The sequence below is a fragment of the Ascaphus truei genome, chromosome 1 (assembly GCF_040206685.1).
Source record: "Ascaphus truei isolate aAscTru1 chromosome 1, aAscTru1.hap1, whole genome shotgun sequence".
NCBI classification, from domain to species: Eukaryota; Metazoa; Chordata; class Amphibia; order Anura; family Ascaphidae; genus Ascaphus; species Ascaphus truei.
In genome coordinates this window covers 76,781,615-76,797,881 of record NC_134483.1, presented here as the reverse complement: position 1 = coordinate 76,797,881, position 16,267 = coordinate 76,781,615, and positions in this window count along the sequence as shown.

Here is a 16,267-nt window from a genome sequence, read left to right as displayed (position 1 = left end):
ATGCCTTTTATGCGAGAAGGGCTTTCAGAATGCAGCGACATACATATCCGAGAGCGAAAATGGCTCTTTCCCCACGGATAAGCCCTTCTTGTTGCTTCTAGAGTAGAACATCAAAGGCTGGGATTCATTTAGCCACGATGCAGTGTATTGACTTGAATGGCAGTCATGGGTGTGATACCCTTCATTGTGGCTTAGTGAATGCCGGCCAAAGTCAGATCACTCAATGCTACAAAAGTAATAAATAGCACTTTGAAGGAAGCAAAAAAATCTATAGTACAATTTTCCCCTTTACAGAAATATTAACAGGACAGACCTTGTTCAAGGAACAATGTAAATAGATGTTCTCATTGTTCGCTAAGATGTCATACCCATTTAGAAAAAAAAACAACACCTTTCTTTATACAAAGAATGTGGAATAAAAACAAATAAGTCAAATCATATTTTATGGTTTGGACTTAGCCTATTCTCCAATCCATCTCTTCAATGAGCTGACATTTGACGATTGCTTTAAAAGTTCGTAGATATTTTTAAATCGAGCCCTTTAAAAAAAAAAAAAAAAAAAAAATTCTATCTCATCTGTACTCTAATGTAACAGCCCACAGGGAATTCTGCTCTAAGTTTTAAATCATACTGAGCTTCTTGAAAGGTTATACACAATCTTTCATCCATAAGAAAAGGTCAGAAAAGCTGTAAATGTTTATTTCATTTAGATCTGGCCAGGTGTTTTGGATGTTGGCTACACTGTTCTAAATGAATACCCAGCCAAATGTTACAGAACAAATGTAACAGACAAAGTTCTCGTCTTGGAAAATCAATAATATGCATTTATTGAAAGGCAATGTACATTGCATCTTAACACAAGGCGTAACTGGTCAATTTACCAAATGCTATATTTATTTGTTTCCTCTGGCATCGTTTCAACAAAAGTTAGTGTAGCCCCCTTTCCCTGTGCCTATGGGAACTACGCGGGCGACTACCCGTGCCGCTGTGCCTGTTGCTCACAGGAGGCCTAATCCTCCGCCTCTGGGAGCTTGGGGTGAGCTCTTTCTTCTATCATGCAGCGCCTCCACCTATGAGGGATCCCAGCATTGGCGGGATAACCCCTCACAGGAACCATATACACAGTAGTAAGCAATACGCCAAACAAAGTATATAACTAATCTTTTCTGTACACAATACTAACCACACATAACACACAATACATAAGTACAAACAGTATAGTGCAGTAACCCCAAACACTGAGTGGTTCCCCCAAAGTTCTTTGGGTGCCGTGGCACCAATACCCCTGGTGTCCTGTCCCAGCAAGTCACACCCAAATGTGAGGTAGCGCTACCCCCTGTGGATGTAGGTGCACATTGGGTACCTGCCTGGGTACGCCAGTACCCAGGTGCTGCTTAACGTTGAGTTGAAGCGGGTCCCACGCAGTGGAGCCTAAAACACAAATCCCCTCTCTCTGAAGGGTCCTGATCTGCCTCGTGGGGTGAACTCCAGCTGAAGGGTCTCACCTGAATATCTCTGGATCCTGTGACCTGGTCCTAGGCTGCAGGGCACCGCGTGGCCGTCCGGTCACCGGTACAGTAGTACAGTTCTAGTATAAAGAGGAGCGTCCCTATTTGGGGCCTACCCAACAATACTGGCACTGATATGGCTTAGGGCCTGCCCAGGGGGCAAGGTCTAGGCATAGCCCATGAAGCTACTGCTCCCTGGACACTACCTGTCTCCTTGGTGCCTCCGTCAGAACTGAGCATGCTGGCTCCTTGTCCCAGAGGATATCCTGTCCTTTTAGGCGGCTTCCATCCCATTGGCTGGTTGATCCCACCTGATCTCCCTCTCCCACGAGGATTCTGGGACTCGTAGTCCCGCTTCAGACTATGCGCTGCCAGTCCAAGATGACCGTCGCGCTATACCCGCAAACCATTCTGGAGACTGCAGTCTCTATGGGCTTTTGAAGCCAATCCAAGATGGCCACCACGCTGATCGCAACTGCGCATGCGCGGCTGTCCGAAATGGCCGCCACCACCTCTCCCCAGTCGCGCGGAGCTCCGGCTGCAACCTAGCAGTTCCCCCTCACCGGAGGTAAGGAGGGGGAATTAGCTACATTAGTCTGAAAAAAATAATCTATCTTTAAAAGCACCATTATACATTTATCACGTGCAAGATACAAAATGCTCTAGTTGTTGTGTATTAATCTATAAAAAAAAGCTTGCCATTAAATTAGCTCAAACAATGTTATTTAGGCATTTAAATGAAATGGTGGGGGTACGCGTGAGGCCTCTGCAACTCCCAACCTACCGTGATTCAGACGGCTGTGTGTGTGTGTCACCATGGCAACGCAGCGTCAAATGACGCTGCAAGGTCATATGACGTAACTCTGCAGTGTCATTTGACACAGCTCCAAGACAGAGGGGGGCACGAGCACCGGGGCAGCCAAGACAGGGCAGCGCAACAGCAAACGTTTGCTCTCCCCTGCTAGAAACCTTCATAAAAAAATAAAAATAAATCGCTGGCCAGTTTTCGCCGCCTGTTTTTTGAGCATTGTTATTACGGTATTCAGAAAGCCTCAATTACATGTGATAACAAATGCCAAAATGGGCGAGTAGCCGGCGACGTGATGATCGCCTCTCAAAAGGCCAAATCCGGTAATTTGTTTTAGCTGCAGAGAGAGCTGCACAGAGAGAGCCGTCTCTCCCTGCGCAAATCCCGGCAGAGATCAATGTGTTTTAATATTAATTTTAATACTAGTGTAGATGAGCAGGGGGTCTCCGGAGCAGAACCGCGTTGATTTGAGGTCTGGGGACCCCCTGCTTCCCAAGATACAGGCCCTGTTATGGGGTGCCGGTATCTCCTATGCATTTTATTTCCACGGTCACATGACACGAGAGATTTAAATGCATAGGAGATTCAGTCCCCTCATGAAATCCCTCTCCTGGCTTCCGATCAAATCCCGCATCTCACACTCCATTCTTCTCCTCACTTTTAAAGCTTTACACTCTTCTGCCCTCCTTACATCTCATCCCTAATTTCTCGGTATGCACCATCCAGACTCTTGCGTTCTTCTCAAGGATGTCTTCTTTCTACCCCCTTTGTATCTAAAGCCCTCTCCCGCCTTAAACCTTTTTCACTGACTGCCCCACACCTCTGGAATGCCCTTCCCCTCAGTACCCGACTAGCACCCTCTCTATCCACCTTTAAGACCCACCTTAAGACACACTTGCTTAAAGAAGCATATGAATAGCACTGTGGATATTCTAAACACGATACATAATGCTTGGCCCCCTGCAGACGCACTTACCAGAACTCCCTCCTACTGTCTCTGTACGTTCTCCCTACCTACCAATTAGACTGTAAGCTCCTCGGGGCAGGGACTCCTCTTCCGAAATGTTACTTTTATGTCTAAAGCACTTATTCCCATGATCTGTTATTTATATTATCTGTTATTTATTTGATTACCACATGTATTACTACTGTGAAGCGCTATGTACACTAATGGCGCTATATAAATAAAGACATACAATACATACAATACAGTAATGGGCACAATTACTATTATCCACATAAGAATAATAGTCTATTTGCCCATAGTAAAGCAAAGATTAGCCAGCCAGCATAAATAAAGTAAATAAATCTTTAAACTTACCTCTACAATCAAGAAGGGCATCCTCATAAGCATACTCCAGGTCCATGTCCTCCATTGTCAGAAAGAGTACATAAAAAAATAGAATCTAATGGCCCTTAACCTTAATCACCTTAGCGGTTAATAACCGCTATAGTAATTAAGGGGTTAACCTCCCTTCACCACTACCCACCCAGGAGGCCTAACCACTCACCCTGGACCAACTATACCCACCCTGTACACATTGATTGGCACATCAAGGTTGACCATTGATTGATATAGTGGCTTAGCATGCCCATATTATATGGGTATAATATACCACTGTGCCAATCAATGCGTACACGGTGGATATAGCGGGGCCAGGGTGGGTTTTTAGGCCTCCCGGTTGGGTAGCGGGTGACGGGGGTTAACCCCTTAATTACTATAGCGGTTATATACTTTGTTTGGCGTATTGCTTACTACTGTGTATATGGTTCCTGTGAGGGGTTATCCCGCCAATGCTGGGATCCCTCATAGGTGGAGGCGCTGCACGATAGAAGAAAGAGCTCACCCCAGGCTCCCAGAGGCGGAGGATTAGGCCTCCTGTGAGCAACAGGCACAGCGGCACGGGTAGTCGCCCGCGTAGTTCCCATAGGCACAGGGAAAGGGGGCTACACTAACTTTTGTTGAAACGATGCCAGAGGAAACAAATAAATATAGCATTTGGTAAATTGACCAGTTACGCCTTGTGTTAAGATGCAATGTACATTGCCTTTCAATAAATGCATATTATTGATTTTCCAAGACGAGAACTTTGTCTGTTACATTTGTTCTGTAACATTTGGCTGGTTATTCATTTAGAACAGTGTAGCCAACATCCAAAACACCTGGCCAGAAGGTGGCATTTGGCCCGTGGTGGGTGTTACTACCTAACCCCTTCATTACCTTAGCGCTATTAACCGCTAAGATAATGAAGGGGTTAATTCCACCCGCAAACCCCCTCTCCCCCGCGAGGCCTAAACACCCACCAAGGGCCAAATACCACCTTCACCCACCCCCGCTACCCATAATAAACATGGCAGAGGTAGTTAACCCCTTTCTTGCCTTACCGGTTAGTGGCTAAGGTAATTAAGTTGATTGTAAATGCATTTTTATTGCATGGGATTCATGCCGGGGGCCCCCGGTGCTGATATTAATGGGTATCCGCTCCGGAGACTCCGGCATGAATCTGATGCAGGAAAAAAGCATTTTTTTTGCTAAGTCCTCTCTAGCCGCCTCTCAGCACCTCACCAACCTCACGCCAACTTTTCCTGGTGTCAGGATTTTGGGAGAAACTCGCCATTCTAGAGCTGCGATTAGTCTCAATAAGCTAATCGAGGCAACAAGAATTGCACGAGTGTCAGAACCTGCCGATAAGTGGCTTATCACCGGTCACCCAGCGATTGTTTTTTGACGGATGAAAAAATTGGTGATTCATGCCTTTATCGCCCTCTTATCGAGGCTTACTGAATAGCAGTAGGCATTTTGGCCGAAAAGTCCTCGATAAGTGGCTTGATTTGCGGGTACGCGTCTGTACAAAAAGACGTGGTGTGTTATGGAAGTCTAATGTATCTCTATGGGATTTCGTTGCCCCGCCAGCAAGTTCTGCAAGTGATTTTTAAAACACAGTGCAGGAGCTTGTTTTAAAACCCATTACAGGGTCCAAGTTTTAGGGTCCAAGTTCAGAGAACCATGTTTTAAGGAGCAAGTTTTAGAGTCCAAGTTTTCAATATATAAGTATGGGTATCCATTACTATGCAGCCAGCCCCGGTAATGTAATTAGCCGGGGGTCAGCATGGCAATGGCGGATCAAAGGAACAGATGGGCAAGGTGTCAGGACAGTTGGCAAGTAGGGGAGGGCGGAGTACCAGGTACAGAGAACATGGGCACCCCGCTAGGGCACCACTTGGACTGCCAGACCTGGTGAAGCCTGCCCAGCGGGCGGCAATGGGTTGGCTGGGGAAAGACACTGCTCGTAGGCGCATTTTCCATTGGCCAATTCATATTTTCCGCTTTGGAGGCATTCTGAACCTAAACATGCCCCCTCCTTTGATTGGTTAAAGCCAGACGAGCCTCCGGCTTGTGATTGGCTGGTGGGAAAATTCCCACACTCTGGTTGGTCGCCAGTCTGTCTTCCATGCTAGAGATTGCTCAGTGGAGTGTTTGTAAGGAGACTGCCTGATCAGAGAATCAGACCATCTAGTGGCTTGAGTTGGTGATGCAAAGGCGGGCTTTTGAAAGTTGCTCTGTTGCCAATAGCAGAGCAACCGGCTTCATTTTTGGAGCTAGGAAAGTTTGCCTAGCTGAGGCTAAGAGCTGAGGGGAGAGAGCTATATCAGCGGGACACTCACAGCATTACTTAGTTCTCTTTGACAAAGGGCGCAAGCCTGAAACGCGTTAGAGAAGTTTGTCTATCCACCACCATGATGTTGATCGTGGAATAAAGGATTTTTACTTACCTTGGTGTTCAGCCCCTGCATCCATTCCGCTGTGCTCCGCTCCTACCTCCTTGAGGACTCCAACACATGCTGATTATTAGCGTGACGCACGCTGAAGGAACATCCATCTGTATAACCGTGAGTACCCCAGTCTGTTCACAACGGCTGGGGGCCTATCCCAATGTACCCATATGCTTCCTAGGGGACCATATATTGTTCTCAGGTACTCAGATATTTATTACTGACCTCACCTGGAGATACAGGTCCCGCAGATACAGGAAGGGGTTAATCCCATGGATTCAACGGTTAACATACTATAGAAGATTGTTCCCTCCTGGATATTAGAACATTTTTTCATACAATATCTCTATATAATCTCTGCAAAGATCCCCATCTAGCTGAGCACGGTATTAGGGAGTTTATTCTCCTACCTATCACTAGCTGAGGCTAAGTCAGACGCAAGGACCATGTTCTCAGAATAGAACATAGCGGTCGCAGTTGGGTATTCTACCCAAAAAGAGTACCAGGACACTCAGGACGAGGTCCTGGTCAGGGTAAGCCTTCCGAAGCAGGCACTCTGCACCTATTTGAGGCTAGTTTTCGCCCCCAGAGCCCCAGTTGGTATGTATTTTGTGCAATTATGTATGTCTGCGGGCTTGCCCCAATAAACGCAATGTACTCAACAATCTTGTTCTGCTAGTGAATGATCCCGGTAAGGTAAAAAAGTGTTAAAAGTGCTGGTCTCCCGTGACAGTTACAAATAATGTAATTTAACCTTTAATTTTAAAGATTTTTTAAAAAAGATTTAAAGAAGTGCAAGGTTTTTGCTAAATTATATAATAAAGGGTTAATATTTGTGAAATGTTGGTTTTTAGTGAATTTGGAGGTACTTTGTGCTATTTGCTTTTTTAGGGGGTCACCCTTCAACAGCACTCTAGTACAAAATGATAAAACATTGCATATGTAGTGAGTGAGCTTACGAAACGATAACACAGAACTGGATTTGGCGAGTGTAATATGGAGTTCTATTAGTTATGAAAAAGTTACCTGATGAACATGTCATAATGGGAAATTACTTTTGTTGCACTAGGTGTTATTTCCTTTGTTCTCTGAGAATCAAAAAGAGACACTTTAAAATAATTATGAGCATAATTCACACCAACATTTATAAGTGTAACCCTCTTTGCCCGGCTCTTGAAGTCGTGTTCGGTAAGACTCTAGAAGAGCATTAGGAACGCCTTCTAAAGGTACTAGACAGGCTGGGTAAATAAGGCCTGAAGTTGTCCCTGGACAAATGCCGATTCTGCCGCATGTCAGTCAGCTACATGGGTCACATAGTGTCCGCAGACGGAGTGGCTACCGACCCCGCTAAGGTCGAAGCCGTGGTGAACTGGCCCAGACCAGACAACGTGATTGAACTGCGGTCCTTCCTGGGATTCTGTTGATACTGCTGCCGCTTCGTAGAAGGCTACTCAGCAACGCCAAGGTCCTCAACAACTCCTGAAGATCTACCCAGAGGAACCTCGGCAGAAGGCCGCATCCCCACAGACACCCTTTGGAGACAAGTGGATGTCTGCCTGCAAAAAGGCGCTCATCGGCCTCAAGAAAAGCCTCACAAAAGCACCCGTCTTGGCTTATGCCGATCCCGAGAAGCCGTATATCCTACATGTGGATGCAAGCTTCAACGGGCTGGGAGCTGTACTGCATCAGAAGTACCCTGCTGGCCTCCGCCCAATGGCATAAGTGAGCCGAAGCTTGACACCGAGCGAGCAAAACGACCCAGTCCACAAACTGGAGTTTCTCTCACTTAAGTGGGCGGTAGTCGACAAGCTCCACGACTACTTATACAGAGTTTCCTTTGAGGTCCAAAGTGACAACAACCTGCTGACTTATATTCTGACATCTGCCAAGCTGGATGCCACCGGCCACAGGTGGTTAGCGGCACTGTCCAACTATCAATTCACCCTCAAGTACAAGCTGGGGCACTTAAACATTGGAGCCGATGTCCTGTCCCGAAGATCAGGACTGAGTACAACGCCGAACGATAGCCTGTGGGAAGAAATCCCTGCACCTGGGATTCGGGCAATGTGCTCAACTGCCGTCATTCTCAGAGCTAAGAGTAGCTGATTCACTGGATTGTCAGTCCAAGGCACTCCCTGCCACCTACTGCCATCCAAACAGCATGACATTCACCCATAATACCATCCTATGATGGAAAGACTTGATGAAATACCAGATGCGTGACCCAGTGGCTAGAGCTATATGCCAGGGTATCCAACAGAACAACCCCTGAAGCGTGCCCCAACTGACACAGTCTCGGTCATCTTGAGGGAATGGGACAAGTTCCGCATAGAGCATGGCCTCCTCTACAGGATCATTCTGTACCATAACCATCCCGATAGGAAACAACTGGTACTGCCCCGATGCTTGGAATACCAGGTTCTACGATCATTACATCATGAGCATGGACATCTGGGCTTAGAAAAGACCTTCGGCCTAGTGAGAGACCAGTTCTTCTGGCCCAAAATGCGGGAGTCAGTAGAGTGCCACTGTAGAAAGTGCCAGCGCTTTATTTAGAGGAAAACACTGCCCAAATGTGCAGCCCCAATGGCCACCTAAAGAGCTCCGGTCCTATGGACCTAGTCTGCATGGACTTTCTCTGTATTGAAGCAGACTCAAAGGGCATCGGGTACGTCCTGGTAGTGACCGATCACTACACCAGGTACGCCCAAGCTTTTGTAAGCAATCTAAATCAGGCAGGTGGTGTTTATTAATTGACTACCAGCAGTTAACCACCACACTGCTAGATTAAAGGCACATTACTTGAACAGGGATTACTCCCCTGTTACAGGTACACTAAATGGCAGTTTGGTCAGTGCAGCAGAAGAGAACCAAAGATGCAAAGTTCTGTGGAGAAGATCATGTGACCAGGCAGTCACTACTGTAGATACAATTGGTCCACTACTAGAGAGGGGGCAGGGCTCAAAAAGGGGTGTGCCAGAGCCTGTTTCAGAAGAGGAAACAGATGTGACTTTGTAAATGGTTGCTATAGAAACAAGAAAGGGCATTTTACATTATAATAGATTCAAAAATGTATTCAGAGTTGTTGTTTTATTTTGTCATAGTACAGAACTGATTTATTTAAAAAAAAATACACATGTACAGTAGGCTATTGCTTGGTCTGCAGCTTTAAAGACAGCTCTCCCTCCATTAGAGAAGTTATAAGAGCTTTTTGCCGGTGCAGCAGTGTTAGGACCCACAGATGGGCCATACTGTGATGTGGTTGTAGGCTTAAAATACTTTGGCCAAATAATTGAACTAAATGACCCTTGCTTATGAGAAGATATATAAATATTTAACTATATAATATGTCAAGCTAGATTTAAGTAGCACTAGTCCTTTTTGTCTTTTGTTATGTACAAAAAAACCCAGCTGCAACTTATCTAAAGTTTAGAGTTGCTAGCTTGCCCTGCTAAATCAGCATATAAGGGGTCAATTCCTAAGAGAGTGTTTGATAGGAGGGCTAGCGTTCTATGTATCAGAGCATTGTGGCACTGTAAGTAACCTCAGTCAATGTCAAGTATTTCAAGTGTTCATGACCAATGGTTATTTCCCTCGTGTGTACCTCCCTAACCTTACACTTACGTTGCAACAAAGCTGAGCAAGGGTGCTTTTTGTGTATAGTCATCCGGCTAATTTCCAAGAATGTTAGAATGTGTTTATTAATGAAGAAGTTATTTCTATTGAGGGAGTTTGCCATGGTTCTGGGCAAATTAGTGCTGCTGTTCCCAGGTTTTTAATTGTATGCTCTCCATTGCAGACAGTCTCAGTTTCAGCTAAATTCCCACCTCTCTGCAAAGACTCAATGGAGAACATTGGTAGTGCTCACCCACAGAGTCAGAGTATATTTTGTCTTGGTCTCAGATATCCCTTTCTACTCCAAGCCCAATTGCAAGGAATGACCCAGATTTGTTTGTAACATACTGTAAGACTGCTCTCTCGAATGGTGGGGAATTGTCTCCCTCGCATAGGTAGTGTGGACTCTATAAGTGTACTACCTGTACATTCACATGAATGTTCTACAGTTCAGAGCATTGAGGAAGGCCCTACTGTTGATTCTGCCCCTCAGTCAATAGACATTAAAGTCAAGTTTCAAATGGACAACAGGTCAGCAGTTTCCTACATAAATCGCATGGGCGGGAGGAGTGAGCACCATACCCAGACTACTATGTTTCTTGCACTTAATTTTTTAGATATTTTTTTAATCATTGTAAATGGGACTTCTGGTTTGTAATCAGTTTAATTTCACTGTAGCTCACACAGAGCACATAGTGCTTCTAAATGTTTACTCCTTAGTTACTACATATATGTTATGCATTCCATGGTATTGATTTGCTTCTTTATTTCTCCATGTATGGGAGGAAATTCAAAGGACACACCAAATTGGTATTGTAGCAACCTGCTGAATTAGTCTACCTTGACGTGGTTGAAGGCTTAACATGGTTTGGCCAAAATATTGAACTACACGTTCCATTCTTATGAGAAGAATACATATATAAATTAACTAAAGGCTTGTAATGAATCCTGAGCTTGGAGTGCTGGTCTGTGTGACTGATATTACAGTTGTGTTTCAAGTGCAGCTATGTATTAAGTGTAGAGTTAGAAAAGAAGTAGTTGAAATAAGGGAGGTGTAAAACAAGGAATAGTATATTGAAATACAGTGACTTGTTAGCACTTTGTAGTCCATAGGGCAATAATGAGCAGGATTGAGAATGCCACTCAATGCACATCTTGCCACATGTACAGTATGGGCACTTGGAACAGCTGTTCCAGGGAGCACACTGCTGTTGGAAGTGTGAGCACATGGTCTCTTTGGAGTCTCATATTGCTGATCTGAAGAGGCAACTCCAAGGTAGTATTTTCTGAAGTACTTCCAGTGCATGGGCTACCCCAGGAAGCCAGTTAGAGCCTAAGAAAGTTAATGCATGGCTAAGAAAGTGGCAAAGACGGAGGGTTTGGTGTTTTTAGAGCACTTTTCTGAGAAGTGCTATCTTTATGCTAGGGATGGATTGCAACTCAATGAGGAGGAATCTTTTGTGCTAGGGGGGAGGATGTTAAAAATGGTGGAGGAGATTTTAAACTAGGTAGCAGGAGGAAGGGACAAGAAACAGATAATGAACTAGAAAGAATAGATAGGGATGGGGAAATAGCGAGGGGTCATGGAGGGAGAATGGAGGAATGTGGGAGTTTGGCAAGCTGGGAGACAATAATAAGGCACCTGACCCTGATGGCATACATCCAAGAGTTCTTAAGGTGTTAAGTGCAGTAATAGCCAAACTATTACATTTAATATTCAAGGATTCTATTTCCACAGGCTCAGTAACACAAAATTGGCATAAAGCAGATGTGGTGCCTGTTTAAAAAGGGAGCTAGATCACAACCGGGGAATTACAGACCTGTAAGCCTGACATCAATATTGTCTTTCTTCTTGTTTGCGCCTGATAAGCTTGCAGGCTTCTGTGCATGCGTGATCCAAACCTAGGCTTGTGATCTCAGGAGCAGATAAGTGTTCTTGTGTGGTAACGGAGGAAGGGAGCAACATTGATTGAGAAGACCCTAGGGAGTGATTAAATCCATTTATCCAGGACTATCCACTTTTGGAGGTTTTTTAATTTTAATTCTATTATACCATGCAACACATGCACATCTATCAAATACAAAGGTTTCTTTGCTTTTATATTGGGTATATTTCTACCAATTAATTTTAGAGTGTTAGCGTTTTCTTTTCAAACCCAATGTCATGCAGCCCAGAAGTCATTTCTGCCCAAGGGGGTGTGACCAGGTACTGAATCTAAAGGTTCACATACTTTTTCATACATGGATCGTGAATGTTGAATCATTTGTGGATAAATAAATGTTGAAAAGGTAGCATGTTTTTTGTGTCATTTGATTGATCAGGTTATCTTTATCTATTATTAGGACTTAGATTAAGATCTAATAACATTTTAGGTTTGAAATATGTGAAATATGTGAAAATCCTAAGGGGTTCACAAAAGTTCTCTCGCCCTTGTATTATCTAAGGAAACATCTATAGGTTTTATGTTCATTTAATACTTTCAGCTGCAATGTTTCTAAACAAACAATCCAGTATAGTTCACATTTGAGCAGAAGACTTTCTGTATCTCCACCACTTTCAGGTATTGTTACTTATTCAAGGATTAGCCACTGTAACAGACATTTTCTGGCTGGATAAAAGTGTCTGCCCACTTGTGTGTCTTTCTGTTTATTCTCTGGGTCGTTGTTTCCAATAATTCTTTGATGTTTTACTTATTTCTTCTTTTAATCTAAATACTTCTTTTTAGTTTTGCTTTTTAAGTGGTCTTTTGGTCTGACCAACATAACACAAATCACAGGGGTATTTTAGCAGATAGGTGCTCTCATCAAGTAGTTACCCACGTTTTTTCCTCTCATATGACAATAGGGGTGTTTCGTAAAACAAGTTTGGACTTTTTGGAGGATGGGCCAATACTTTGATATTGATTTCTTAATGTCTCTAGAGTTAGTGTCAAAAGTAGAGATAAATGGTATTTCCACCCTTCAATCTTCAGGCCCTTTGTTTTAGTTTCAGGCCCTTCAGTTTTACTGAAACTTTTTATCTTAAATAAGTAGTTTGAATCGTATCCTGTAGTGGTAAATTGTTTGAACATTTCATCATCCCTTATGTCAAAAAGTGTATCATCTGAGACTATCTGTCTAACCCTCAGCAATTGACTCCTCAGTAATCCTTTTTTGGTTCCAGGGGGGTGAAAACTAGATGATAATAACATGTTATTCTGGTCTGTCAGTTTAGTGTAAATGTCATGTTGTAACTTATTTGTCTTTTTAACTATTACATACAGGAAATGTATTTGTTCAATGCTATATTCCATTGTATATTTAATGGTATGATGTGACCTATTGCCGGGTTCAACTGAGTTTTTTCAACTCAACCAACTTCACTGCCTTTCTCCTATACAAATATATAGTCCACCTATCTTAACCATTTCTTATGTGAACTTGTGGGTTCTGTAAAAAAAAAAAAGTCTTCATTTCAATTACCGACATAATAATACTGTATTTGCATAATTGGGGACCATATTGGCTCCCATTGCTTTGACTTGTTTTTGACGGTAAAACTGAAAATGAAAGTAACTTTTCTGTAGGACAAATGTTAGCAGCTGTACCAGAAAGAAAGAGTTACTATGCTTTTCTTTAAGCAGTGATTCTTGTGTGTAGTGAATGCCCTCTATATGGGGCGTGGACGGTTATACATTGATTGTGTAGAGGATGTCATAAGTGTGTCAATTTCCCCAACTTTTCTTTTTTTTAGGAAATCAGTTGTGTAATTATGACAAGTAAGCAATTGTGTAGCAAAAAACAAGTGATCAATGTATTTGGCTATGGGGTTTTGAAAGAGAGCCCACCCCTGACACTATTGGTCATCTCAGTGGTCAAGTCAAATTTTGGGAAGCAAGTACATTATACGTGTAATTGGATGATCTGTGATTATTCATTTGGTTTCTTCATTGACCTGGGAATTAATTCTCAAATAATGAATCCATTTTTTTTTAAACACCGTGCACAATCATTTTGGAAACAATGCTCTTGTTTGGACATTTGGCATGTAGCCTCTGAATATATATAAATATATATATATATATATATATATATATAAATTTTTTTGAAACAGCAGTGAGCTGGGGCACAAACTGAATGTGAGAGACTCAGTTTCATTATTAATCTCTCCAACTGCCTGTTTAATTGCTCATAAAGTGTGGTTACATTACCTATATGTTTATAGGTTTTTTTATATTTTAATAAAACTGTGTTACACTATATGTTCCTTTTATATTTTCATTCCCATATGATGGCTATCGTGGATTGAGAAATAAATCAAGTTAGAAGAGTGATCTCACCAAGTGTGAAAATGAATCCATTCATACAGGAGAAACTACAATAGTTCCAGATCCCATTTATGTGGATAAATTGCTTATATTATCCCCCTAAGGGTGAGTGTATCAATCACCATCTATCTGTGATGCTTTTTGAGACATACTACTCTATGTTTTTTTTCCCCTCCCCCTTTCTCTTTTTTCTGCACCTAGGCCATTCTTCCAATATATATATATATATATATATATATATATATATATATATATATATATATATATATATATTAAAAAAAAATATATATATATATATATATATATATTTTTTTTTTAAAACATATATTAAAAAAAACACAGAGAAAAGCCCAATAGTATTAAAAAGATCACAATACATAGTGTAATTGCATTTGATGTGCCTACATATGTCATAGTCGATTTTGAATACCTAGACTTGGGTAATCTGGACAAACAAAATAAACCCCTCATATATGTAACGGGTATTCCCCCACCCAATAGCATATAGTGTGTGTGGGCGGGGAACCTAATGTTACCAGGTGTGGTGCGTTACCTGTTAGGCTCACAGGGGGCCTAAGCCTCCGCCACGGGGAGCCTGGGGTACGTATAATAATAGGAGTAACCTCGTACTCGGTGCAGCGCCTCCACCTGCGATGGCTCCCACCAGAGGGGGAGTGGTCCTCGCAGGACAATATATATATATATATATCACACACACAGCATGTAAAACAACCAATAACTTTACTGTAGCAAACGCACTTATTCATATAGATATCAACAGGTGTCCCTCTCTAGAGGAGACACTAACTACTGCGTCTCGCAGGACGCTCCCACCTACACCGGGTGATCCCACCCCATGTCCAGTTACCCCACACAATATGTCCTCCACCCTCAAGTGAGATAAGTATATGTGTGACTGCGCAGCCACTATGTCATGTGTGAATAGATGGTATAGTTGGTGCACTTGTTGATTACCTGCCGAGCACTCCAAGGAGCTTCACAAAGGATCCGATGACAGCTGACCACGGGAACTACCGTCCGGGGTGATCCCACCCGGATGGCTGCTGCAGCGACAGGGAAGGTCTGAGCCCAGACCTCTGGATGGACGCGCAGCGTCCGCTGTGTCCCTAACTGACTCTGGATAATAAGGGGGCAGGGTCCCTAACCTGGGGCCTGTCCCTGACACACTCAAGCTACTCGTGACTCAGGGCTATCTGGGGCCTAGGGGGCTGCTGGCCTAGTGCAGGGAGTCACTGACTCCTGCACCCTACCTCCTTTCCCTAGCTGCTCCTGACGCCGACTGACTAACGTGCTCAGAGCCCACGAAATGTATCAATCCCTCTATGCAGGGAGATACTCTAGCCCTATTGGCTTCCTGGCGTCATGTGGGGTGCTCCCTAGGCTCTGTAGTCCCTGCTGTGAGCCCTCCTGTGATTTGCTGCCTCTCGTGCGCGCTTGCTCTGCGCATGCGCGAGCTGTCTCAGTGCCTCCCGTCGCCTGGTCTTACTGCGCATGCGCAAGGCAATGAGTGATGGCGACGCCCTGCATCGGGAACCACCGGGGGCCTCGCACCGCGACCGTGTCCCCGGCAACAGGCCGCACGTGTCCCCGGCAACCAGCCGCATCAAGAGGAGAGCGCGCTGAGCCCGCACATGCCCCCAAACCTCCCCGCTACCGGCCGCAGTGAGTACCCGGAGGGGGGTCTACAATGGAAGGGGGACCTGGCTAAATCCTCCCCCTGGTAAAATCCCCAATGTCCTCGCTTGGGACACAACTCAACCATGTACAGAAATTATTTAATAAAAATGCAGTTCAATATATAACTTAGCACATTCGCATTGACTTTATACGATGTTGCACAATTCTGTGAGCATCACAATCACAGATTGGATTTTGCTCCGAGACCACTGCTGAGCCTCATAATGGGGTGCCCCAATTTGATCATAGGTTACCCGGTTTGGAGGGTACCTTATTCTTTGGTTCCTGCGGAGCTGTTCTTCAGCAACCCCCTCTGGTAAGTAATAAACACAGTCCTGAGGCTCAGCCTCTTTCCTTGAGGGGAGAAATGTCTCTGAACAGTCTCTGTTCGGCACAAAGCATGGGCTCTGTGGATCCAAAGGCTGGCCTGTTGGTGCCACCTTAGTAGGCTTTAGCCTACGGGGCCCTGTACCCGGGGCTCCTCTGGGACATGCCCCTTCTGCGGAATAGTCCCTTTGAGAGGGTCCTTCCATAGGGTCTTCAGGAGTTTCAGAGTG